This window comes from Prionailurus viverrinus, chromosome B1 (genome assembly GCF_022837055.1).
Source record: "Prionailurus viverrinus isolate Anna chromosome B1, UM_Priviv_1.0, whole genome shotgun sequence".
Classification (NCBI taxonomy): Eukaryota; Metazoa; Chordata; class Mammalia; order Carnivora; family Felidae; genus Prionailurus; species Prionailurus viverrinus.
The window spans coordinates 8669199-8681766 of NC_062564.1; positions in this window are offsets into that span (position 1 = coordinate 8669199).

The window sequence follows — 12568 nt, forward strand, 5'->3', positions numbered from 1 at the left end:
ATTTTCCTTTGCAGTTAAGTCCTAACTAAAACGCAAAGCACTTAAGCATAGAGACCATAAAATGTCCTTGTCTTACCTTCCTTAAGAATTTCAGGGGCGCCTGGGTGGCGCAGTCGGTTAAGCGTCCGACTTCAGCCAGGTCACGATCTCGCGGTCCGTGAGTTCGAGCCCCGCGTCGGGCTCTGGGCTGATGGCTCAGAGCCTGGAGCCTGTTTCCGATTCTGTGTCTCCCTCTCTCTCTGCCCCTCCCCCATTCATGCTCTGTCTCTCTCTGTCCCAAAAATAAATAAACGTTGAAAGAATTTCAATGTAAATGGTTCTTGGATTTTTTATGAAACCACTGGGGACTTATATTGGTTACTTAAAAAAATACCTTTCCTTACACCTGAAACTAATATAACACTCTATGTTAACTAACTAGAATTTTATTTTAAAATAAAAACTTAAAAAGTCAAAACAAAGAAACTATTTTTCTTGATAATTAGAGTGAAATACTGGGTTTAAGAAATGTAAAGCAAATGACTAAATTCTTTCTATCTTTTTCTACCCTAAACCTCATCTGATCACATTTACCAAATTTCCTATTGAATCTCTTTCTATACCATATAGATAAACTTTATCATGAAAAATAAATTTAGTAGTAAACCTTGATTCACATTTGAGGAAGATTTCAAGTGTACTTTTAAACAAGGAGCCACCAGCTTGATTAGACATGAATCAGCAAACGTTTATCTTTGAGATAAACATTTTAGAGTAGGCTAAACGTGATCATTTCTTTCTTAAAGTTTCTCACCAAATGACTAAGTCTGACCTGTGTGTAAGTGGAGCAGTGATATTATGGGGAAAATTAGGCTTAAATGGAACAGGATTCTCTCCTAGCTCACAAGTAATCTTTGGAGAGTTCAAGAATCTGTAACATTCTGTTCATGCAATCTTTTGGGAAAGCTTCCTGTCCTCGTTAAGTTTCAACATACTGTTGTCATGCAGAAACAAGTTTTGACTCCCCTGTCACTGGGCAACCAAAGAACGACCATCTGGACTCCTGGTTTGATAAAAAAACAAAAAAAAAAAAACCAAAAAACAAAAACAAAACAAAACAAAAAAAAACCCCAAACTTTTAGGGAGCCAGAAAAATCCAGCCAAGTAAAAGAACATAGCTCAAATGGAACTCAGAAGAATTCTCAAAGACACGTTACACTGAAACATTGTCTTATAAACAACTTAGACTTTTCATACACACACTTAAAATTCTGATAGAAAGTTCTGAATTCAACCATTAAGGATGGTGATTTGGGAGCTTGTCCTATTTGGGAAGTTGTTTTTAAGTGTGAACGGAGTGCTGTAAGTTGTGACACTGGGAGCACTAGAATCAAGGACAGTCCATGACAAATCAGATGGTGTCGTCATCCTAATAATAATGAAAGAGAATTGGGAGATGTTCTTTTGGCTAAATAAATCCACAGGAAGATAAAAAGTTTCGATGGTGACATGTGACTCTAGTCATAGGTGCACTTCCATGTTACCTCTAAAAATAACACATCCCAATGTTCGCCCTCCCTGTGACCTAATAATTTCTTCCATTATAAATTTTGACCACTTTTCCAAACCTGAAAATGGCCTCAAGAGAAAATCACTGGCCAGTAGATTTATTTGGATCCTACTTAACGTGGTAGGACCAGATCCTTGCCAAATGAGTAATCACAAGTATAATCCCTACAGCATGACCGGTGCATTTTCCAAAGGACATATTTATCTCCACACAGTTGAAATATTGACATTAAATCTCAATATTCCAAGGGAGCAATTAATCCTCAACAAACTTTCAAAAGTGTTGAGTCATTAATTTAGCATTTGGCGTCACTGCTATAGAAAACTTAGAGGAATACAGAAGCGATTTTCCAGTCTTCCCCTGAAAAGAATCCATGCAAGAAGGAAGCCAAAATTGTTCAAGAAGGGGATGGGATGAGGTCTTTGTTTTGTGAAGGATGTGGAAGAAGCCTGACCCAGAAAGGGAGTGAATCCTCAGAGACTGACAGAGAAGAGGGATAACAGGACCCAAGGATGCTTGAACTCAGATACCCTCTTGCAGGCCACGACCTGAAGAGAAAACCTCCCGGAGAGGACAAGGGGACAGTACTGTCTGAGATCTGAGGGATGATTCTCACAGCTTTACAGTCCTGAGGACAATTCTCATTGGCCAAGTTAGCATGGACAAATTGGAAACCGCAGCTGCCCTTTGTGAATAAAGGGTGTAGGCCGAGATATCTTCGAACTCTGTACCATACTCCAGTCATCATTGAAACAATTGGGGCAATTAGTTAGAATAATAGTAGATTTCTCATCAGGAACATGTCCTTCCTTGCCATGGAGGCAAGAAGGAAGCGGCCTGGCGTTTTTCTTTTTTTCTTCTTTGAAAAAAATGTTCAATTTGAGTATAGTTGACACACAATGTTACATTAGTTGCAGGTGGACAACATAGTGATTCAACTTGTCTATATGTCATAGTGTGCCCACCATACGTTGTTAACTACCGTCTGTCACCGTATAATGCTATTACAATATCATAGACTGAATTTCTTCTGCTGTGCCTGTTATTCTCATGACTTATTCATTCCTTTAATGGAAACCTTCTCTCCCTCTTCTCTTTATCCATTCCCACACCCTCCCCCCCCATCTTTCTCCCTTCCAGCATCCATCAGATTGTGCTCTGTGTATATAGGTCTGATTCTGCTTTTTGTTTGTTTATTCATCTGTCTTTTAGATTCCACTTATTAGTGAAATCATATGGTATGTGTCTTTCTCAGTCTGACTTATTTCACTTAGTGTAATACCCTCTATGTCTATTTATGTCACAAATGGCATAGTCTCATCCTGTTTTATGGCTGCATAATATGTGTGTCTGTGTGTATGTGTGTGTGTAACACATCTTCCTCATTCATTCATCTATCAATGGACACTTAGGCTGCTTCAGTATCTTGGCTGTTGTAAATAATGCTGCATATATTTTTTCTTATTACTTTGGGTAGATACCCAAAGAGAACAAAAACAACAGAACAGTAGAATTATTAGATTATATGGTATTTCTACTTTAATTTTTTGGGGAAGCTCCATACTGTTTCCCACAGTGGCTGTTCCAATTTACATTCCCTCCAACAATGCACAACTGTTCCTTTTTCTTCACATCCTGGCCAACACTTGTTTCTGTCTATTTGGTGTTAGCCATTATGATAGGTGTGAGGTGATAGCTCACTGTGGTTTGGTTTGCATTTCCCTGATGATTAGGCATGACATTTTCAAGCACTGAATGAAAAGAATGGTCAACCTAGAATTCTATATACAGCAAAAATGTCCTTCAAGAAGGAGGGGAAACTCAAGATGTTTTCAGATGAAGGAAAACTACCAGCAGAATTACTCTAAAAGAATAACTAAAGAATTTCTTAAAACAAAAGGTAAATGATAAGAGAAGGAACCTTGGGACATTGGAATTTTTAAATTTATTTTTAAATGTTGATTTATTTTATGAGAGAGAGAAAGAGAGCACAAGCATGAGCAGGGGAGGGGCAGAGAGAGAGGGACAGAGAGAATCCCAAGCAGCCTCTACAGTGTCAGCACAGAGACCAATATGGGGCTCAAACCCACAAACCATGAGATCATGATCTGAGTGGAAATCAAGAGCTGGACGCTCCACCATCATTCAGGCACCCTGGGACATCAGGAATTTTAAAAACAATAGAAGGAGTAAAAATGTGGGTAAATACAATAGATGTATCTTTTCCTCTTGAGTTTTTAACTTGTTGGATGGTTGAAACAGAAATTATACCAGTGTCTGATGTGGCTCTCAGTGATGTGTAGAGAACACTTACGACATTTGTATTATAAATGGGGAAGTAAAAGGAGATAAGGGAAATAAGATGTCTCCCATGCTTCACTCAAACTGGTGTAGCCACTCAGAGAATAATAAACACATTCTCAGGTTCCTTAAAACACTAAATATGCAGAGGGTATGATGCAGCAGTTCCAGAGAAATAAAAATTGATGCCCACATAAAAACCTCTACACAAGTGTTTGTAGCAAGCAGCCTTACTGACAACAGTCAAAACAGAATCATCAAAATGACCTCACAACAGGTGACCCATGACACAGTCTATGGTACCTCTGTACCGGGAATACTACTTAACGGTAAAAGGAATGGAGAACTGATACGTGCAACAGCTTGTCTGGATCTCAAGGGCATTTTGTGCTGAGTCCAAAACTAAAAGCCAATCATAAAATATCAGATCGTGCATATTTCAGTTTATGTAACATTCTCAGAATGACAAAATTCTAGATATGGAGAAATCAGTTAGTAGTTGCCAGGGGTCAAGGCTTGTGGTAAGAGCAGGAAAGGGGTGAAGTGTGACTTTGAAGCTGTCACGCAAGAAGGATCTTTGTGATCAAATAGTTGTGTATCTTTACCGAGGTGGTGGTAACACAGATCTGCGTGCGACATGGGGGAACAGAACTATGCACTCCTTGTGCCAGTATCTACCCCTGGGTTTTACACTTTATGCCAGTTCCTTAAAATGCATCCATCAGAAGAAACTATACCCTCTCTGTACTATCCTTGCATCTTCCTGTGAATCTGTAATAATTTCAAAATTAAAATTTATTTTTAAATGTTTATTTATTGGGCAGGGGGAACGAGCAAGAGAAGGACAGAGTGGGGGGGGGGTGGGAAGAGAGAGAATCCCAAGCAGACTCCGTGCCCAGCAGAGAGCCTGACCTGGGGCTCGGTCTCGCAACAGCAAGATCACAACCTGAGCTGATATGAAGAGATAGACACTTAACCAACTGAGCCACCCAGGTTCCCCCAAAATAAAACTTTATAAAAGAATCCAGATAGGTAACTGGGAGAAGATGGCAGCGTAGGAGGATGCTGGGCTCATCACATCCTGCTAACCGCTTAGATTCCACCCACATCTGCCTAAATAACCCAGAAAACCACCAGGAGACTAGCAGACGGAGTCTGCGGAGCCAAGCGTAGACACGAGGCCCACGAAAGAGGGTAGGAAGGGCAGAGAGGCGGTGCATGCTACACGGACTGGCGGGAGGGAGCCGGGGTGGTGGAAGGGCAACCCACCCAGCAAGGCAGAGCCCCCCGAGTCTGACTCGCAAAAGTGGAGGGGCCGGACAGAGTGAGTTCTGACAGCCAGCGGGACTTAACATCTGGAATGTTGTAAGTCAACAGCTCTGCTCAGAGAGCGGGAGGGTGAGAGGACACCAGGAGGGAGAGTTGTTGAGCCCCGGAAGACAGAGTTCAGCTCACAGGGAACAAAGGCGCTGGGACACGCCATCTCCCTGGCCCATCCCCCAGCTGAAATCCCAAAGGGAACCAGTTCCCGTCACTGAACTTGCTTGCATCACTCAATGCCCAATGCTGTGCTTCTGTGAATCTCTCCCTCCGACAGGTCTGCATGCCTCCCTCCTGGTGCCACAGGGCCCCTCCTGCAGGGGACCACTGAAGGCAAAGAGAGCTGAGCCTGCCCCTCTCACCCCTGTGCACCTTGCAGATCCACCCCAGCTAATATGCCAGATCCCATAGAAGCAGCACCACAAGCCTGGCAGTGTGCAAGCAGCCCACACAGGGGCCACACCACTCCACAGTGAGTCCTGTCCCTGGGAGAGGGGAAGATAAGGTACATGCCAGTCTGACTGTGGCCCCAGGGGTGGGCTGGGGACAGACATTGGGTCTGACTGTGGCCCCACCCACCAACACAAGTTACTCCAGACAGCACAGAGGAAGAGCCCTGCAGTTCCATGCCACTCCAGGGACTATCCAAAATGACAAAACAGAAGAATTCTCGTCAAAAGAAACTCCCGGTAGCAACAGCTAAAGAATTGATCAAAAACGATTTAAGCAATATAATGGAACAAGAATTTAAAATAATAGTCATAAAATTAATCACTGGGCTTTAAAACAGCATAGAGAACAGCAGAGAAGCTATTGCTATAGAGATCAAGGGACTAAAAAATAGTTATGAGGAGCTAAAAATGCTATAAATGAGGTGCAAAATAAAATGGAGGTGGCCACAGCACAGATTGAAGAGGCAGAGGAGAGAATAGGTGAATTAGAAGATAAAATTATGGAAAAAGAGGAAGCTGAGAAAAAGAGAGATAAAAAAATTCAGGAGTATGAGGGGAGAATTAGAGAACTAAGTGATGCAATCAGACAGAACAATCTGTATCATAGGAATTCCTAAAGAGGAAGAGAGAGAAAGGGGCTGAAGGTGTACTTGAACAAATCATAGCTGAGAACTTCCCTGATCTGGGGAAGGAAAAAGGCATTGAAATCCAAGAGGCACAGAGAACTCCCTTCAGACGTAACTTGAATCGATCTTTTGCACAACATATCATAGTGAAACTGTCAAAATACAAGGATAAAGAGAAAATTCTGAAAGCAGCTAGGGATAAACACGCCCTAACATATAAAGGGAGACTGGTAAGACTAGTGGCAGACCTATCTATTGAAACTTGGCAGGCCAGAAAGGAATGGCAGGAGATCTTCAATGTGATGAACAGAAAAAAAAATATGCAGCCGAGAATCCTTTATCCAGCAAGTCTGTCATTCAGAATAGAAGGAGAGATAAAGGTCTTCCCAAATAAATGAAAACTGAAGGAATTCATCACCACTAAACCAGCCCTACAAGAGATCCTAAGGGGGATTCTGTGAACGAAATGTTGCAAGGACCACAAAGTACCATAGACATCGCTACAAGCATGAAACCTACGGACATCACAATGACTCTAAACCTGTATTGTTGCATAATAACACTGAATTTAAATGGACTAAATGCTCCAACCAAAAGACATAGGGTATCAGAATGGGTAAAAAAACAAGACCCATCTATTTGCTGTCTACAAGAGACTCATTTTAGACCTGGGGACACCTTCAGATTGAGAGTGAGGGGATAGAGAACTATCTATCATGCTACTGGAAGTCAAAAGAAAGCTGGAGTAGCCATACTTATATCAGACAAACTAGACTTTACATTAAAGGCTGAAACAAGAGATGAAGAAGGGCATTATATAATAATTTCAGGGTCTACCCATCAGGAAGAGCTAACAATTATAAATGTCTATGCACTGAATATGGAAGCCCCCAAATATATAAAACAATCACAGACATAAGCAACCTTATTGATAGGAATGTGGTAATTGCAGGGCATTTTAATACTCCACTTACAACAATGGATAGATTATCTAGACACAGGATCAATAAAGAAACAAGGGCCCTGAATGATACATTGGATCAGATGGACTTGACAGATATATTTAGAACTCTGCATCCCAAAGCAACAGAATATACTTTCTTCTCGAGTGCACATGGAACATTCTCCAAGGTAGATCACATACGGGGTCACAAAACACCCTTCATAAGTATACAAGAATTAATATCATACCATGAACACTTTAAGACCACAATGCTATGAAACTTGAAATCAACCATAGGAAAAAGTCTGGAAAAACTCCAAAAGCATGGAGGTTAAAGAACACCCTACTAAAGAATGAATGGGTCAACTAGGCAATTAGAGAAGAAATTAAAAAACATATGGAAACAAATTAAAATGAAAATACAACAATCCAAACACTTTGGAATGCAGCAAAGGTAGTCCTGAGAGGAAAATCCGTTGCAATCCAGGCCTATCTCAAGAAACAAGAAAAATCCCAAATACAAAATCTAATAGCACACCTAAAGGCACTAGAAGCAGAACAGCAAAGTCACCCCAAACCCAGCAGAAGAAGAGAAATAATAAATATCAGAGCAGAAATAAACAATATAGAATTTTAAAAAACTGTAGAGCAGATCAATGAAACCAAGAGTTGGCTTTTTGAAAAAATAAACAAAATTGATAAACCTCTAGCCAGGCTTCTCAAAAAGAAAAAGGAGATGACCCAAATAGATAAAATCTTGAATGAAAATGGAATTACTACAACCAAATCCCTCAGAAATACAAGCAATTATATGCCAACAAACTGGACAATGTGGAAGAAATGGACAAATTCCTAAGCACCCACACACTTCCAAAATTCAAACAGGAAGAAATAGAAAACTTGAACAGACCCATAACCAACGAAGAAATTGAATCACTTATCAAAAATCTCCCAACAAATAAGAATCCAGGACCAAATGGCTTCCTAGGAGAATTCTACCAGACATTTAAAGCAGAGGTAATACCTATCCTTCTCAAGCTATTCCAAAAAATAGAAAGGGAAGGGAAACTTCCAGACTCATTCTATGAAGCCAGCATTAGTTTGATTCCTAAACCAGACAGAGACCCAGCAAAAAAAAAAGAGAACGACAGGTCAATATAGAAGACCAAAGAGGGAGGCATCACAATCCCAGACTTTAACCTCTACTACAAAGCTATAATCATCAAGACAGCATGGTATTGGCACAAAAACAGACACATAGACCAATGGACTAGAATAGAGACTCCAGAATTAAACCCACAAAATTATGGCCAACTGATCTTTGACAAAGCAGGAAAGAACATCCAATGGAAAAAAGAGTCTCTTCAACAAATGGTGCTGGGAGAACTGGACAGCAACATGCAGAAGATTGAAACTAGACCACTTTCTTACACCATTCACAAAAATAAACTCAAAATGGATAAAGGACCTGAAAGTGAGACAGGAAACCATCCAAACCCTAGAGGAGAAAGCAGGGAAAGACCTCTCTGACCTCAGCCACAGCAATTTCTTACTTGACACATCCCCAAAGACAAGGGAATTAAAAGCAAAAATGAACTATTGGGACCTCATGAAGATAAAATCTTCCGCACTGCAAAGGAAACAAGCAATAAAACTAAAAGGCAACCAACAGAATGGCAAAAGATATTTGCAAGTGACATATTGGACAAAGGGCTAGTATCCAAAATTTATAAAGAACACACCAAACTCCACACCCGAAAAACAATCCAGTGAAGAAATGGGCAGAAGACATGAATAGACACTTCTCTAAAGAAGATATCTGGATGGCCAACAGGCACATGAAAAGATGCTCAACGTCGCTCCTCATCAGGGAAATACAAATCAAAACCACACTCAGATATCACCTCACCCCAGTCAGAGTGGCTAAAATGAACAAATCAGGAGACTATAGATGCTAGAGAGGATGTGGAGAAATGGGAACCCTCCTGCACTGTTGGTGGGAATGCAAATTGGTACAGCCACTCTGGAAAACAGTGTGGAGGTTCCTCAAAAAATTAAAAATAGACCTACCCTATGACCCTGCAGTAGCACTGCTAGGAATTTCCCCAAGGGATACAGGAGTACTGATGCATAGGGGCACTTGTACCCCAATGTTTATAGCAGCACTCTCAACAATAGCCAGATTATGGAAAGAGCCTAAATGTCCATTAACTGATGAACAGATAAAGAAAGTGTGGTTTATATACACAATGAAATACTACGTGGCAATGAGAAAGAATGAAATATGGCCCTTTGTAGCAACGTGGATGGAACTGGAGAGTGTTATGCTAAGTGAAATAAGTCATACAGAGAAAGACAGATACCATATGTTTTCATTCTTATGTGAATCCTGAGAGACTTAACAGAAGACCATGGGGGAGGGGAAAGGGAAAAAAAAGTTAGGGAGGGAGCCAAAGCATAAGGGACTCTTAAATACTGAGAACAAACTGAGGGTTGATGGGGGGTGGGAGGGAGGAGAGGGTGGGTGGTCAGCATTGGGAAGGACACCTGTTGGGATGAGCACTGGGTGTTGTATGGAAACCACTTTGACAATAAATTTCATATTTAAAAAAATTAAAATAAATAAATAAATAATAAAAATAAAAAGAATCCAGAAAGCGGGCTCACTGTGGCACCTTGTTGAACTTTACATCAGAGTAGGAAGGCACACATGCCCACTGTTCTGTCAGCTGTTGATTCTCCACATACATTAGTATCTTTCCCAATGATCCGACTTCTCCCTGGACTGCTTCTTTGCACGTTTTGCCTTCCTTTTTTTGCTGCTTCACTCCTGTGAATAAAAGTTTTCTCCCCCCTAACTTTTAATCCTTTTTAGATGATGAACATTCTGCTCTTTTCTCTCTTGCAGCATAGAACATGTAATTTCTAGTGTTTGAGTTAATACAGAACAGTTTGGACCAATATCCCAGTACTAAGTATTACTGGTTGCCTTTTAATAGTGCCTCCATAAAACCATTCAAAAGGAACAGTATCATTTAAATAGACTTCAATAGCATAAAAATGTTTAACATTAAATTTTCTGATTGTCTCTTCTTTATATACATGTTAATTAACCACTCATAATTAATACATATGTGTATATATATACAAGTTAATTCAAATCAATGTGGCATGTAGTTCATTAACATTGAAGAAATATAAAGTAAAAATGTTATCCAAATAATTATGCTAATCAAAAATTTACCTTCTTTGAGGGGTGCCTGGGTGGCTCAGTTGGGTAAGCGTCCAACTTCTGCTCAGGTCATGATCTCATGATTCATGGGTTCAAGCCCCATGCTGGGCTCTGTGGTGACAGCTCAGAGCCCGGAGCCTACTTCGGGTTCTGTGTCTCCTTCTTTCTCTGCCCTGCTCTCACTTGCACTCTCTCTCTGTCTCTCAAAAATGAATAAGCCTTAAAAAACAATTTTTTAAAAAATATCACCTTCTTTAAAAGATATACTTAGCACACTAGCATCCACGACAAAGGCCAAAGGAAGAAAATAAGATATAAATTATTAGTGACACACCTGGGTGGCTCAATCGGTTGAGCATCCACCTTTTGCTCAGTCATGATCATGGGTTTAAGCCCGCATTGGGCTCTGTGCTGCCACCTCAGAGCCTGGAACCTACTTTGGATTCTGTGTGTCCTTCTCTCTCTGCCCCTCCCTGACTCATGCTCTCTCCCTCTCAAAAATAAATAAATGTTAAAAAAAATGGGGGGGGTGGCGCCTGGGTGGTTCAGTCAGTTAAGCATCCGACTTTGGCTCATGTCATGATCTCATGGCTTGAGTTTGAGCCCCACGTAGGGCTCTGTGCTGACAGCTCAGAGCCTAGAGCCTGCTTTTGCTTCTGTCTCCTTGTCTCTGCTCCTCCCCTGTTTACTCTCTGTCTCTCCCTCTCTCTCAAAAATAAGGAAATATTAAAAATTTTTTTCTTTAAGTAAAAATAAAAGATTTTAAAGATATAACTCTAACATGTCAAAATACTACTTCATGAAAACCAAGTCCGCAATTAATTCTCTATTCAACCCTCTACCAAAGACAAAGTCAAATTCTCTAAAACTTAAAGCTCCAAAATCAAAGCCCTCCTAATCTCTCTTATATGGCATTGTGTTTTTAGTCGCCAAAGTTCCCTGGAAATACGACTTTTGTGGGGGACGTTGCTGGATGCATGAACAGGAATCTGCACATCAGTGACCATAGCTACACATTGAGTAGCGATGGCAAGTTCTCATGCAGTCACCTCAAAACACTCTTCACCCTTTTTACGTTTTTTCCACAACTGTTTTTGTCATAAAAGATAAATGGGATTAATTTAAAATTTTTGGAATGATGTATTGCCTCTAGGATTGCTTTGGAAATCTCTTTGCCCCCAAATATTGAAGGCAATTTGAAGGTAATTGTAGGTAATTTGACTAATGTGAAATATTATGAGGTTAAAGGGAAAAAAAATAACAAAAACCTTGAAAATATATCTTACCTGAATGGGTACGAATCTTTCAACAATGATAATAGAGTTAAGTAATTATGAAAATGGATACAGTCATAAAGCAAAAATGCAGGAGAATGGGAAACCACACACCATCTTAATAAAAACAAATGAAGACAGATTGGAGCACAATACTCCATGGAAATTTATTTTGTTAATCAGTACATTGAAAAGAATATACCTCTGTCAAAAAAGAGAGGTGAATTAAACACAAGAAAATTGTAGTGGTGCCTGGCTAGCCCAGAAGAGCAGGCAACTCTTGATCTCAGGGTCATGAGTTCCAGCCCTACGTTGGGTATAGAGATTGCATAATCAATTAATTAATTAAAAATATAAAAATAGGAAAATTATATCCACAATATGTGGAAAAAAAGCCAACAATGGTGCTTTATAGCATAAAAGTACATCCATATTTTCTATTTCAGACTCCCCAACCAAAAGAAAAGACAATAGGCTGGAATCTAAATAGCATATTCACTGGAAGTTTAAATTCACAGTTTGCTATGTCCAAGAAAAATACTGGAGATACCATGTGTGGGAATCTTTTTTTTTTTTAATGTCTGTTTATTTTGAGAGAGAGAGAGAGAGGCGGAGACAGAGTGTGAGCGGGGGAGGGGCAGAGAGAGAGGGTGACACAGAGTACAAAGCAGGCTCCAGGCTGTCAGCACAGAGCCCAACCCAGGGCTCGAACTCATGGAGCATGAGATCATGACTTGAGCTGAAGTCAGATGCTTAACCGACTGAGCTACCCAGGTGCCCTGGGAATCTGTTTCTACATCCAAATCACCCAGTACCTTGTTAACTGATTAATGAAGAAAATAAATACAGGTAATCAAAAAGCCAGTATAAT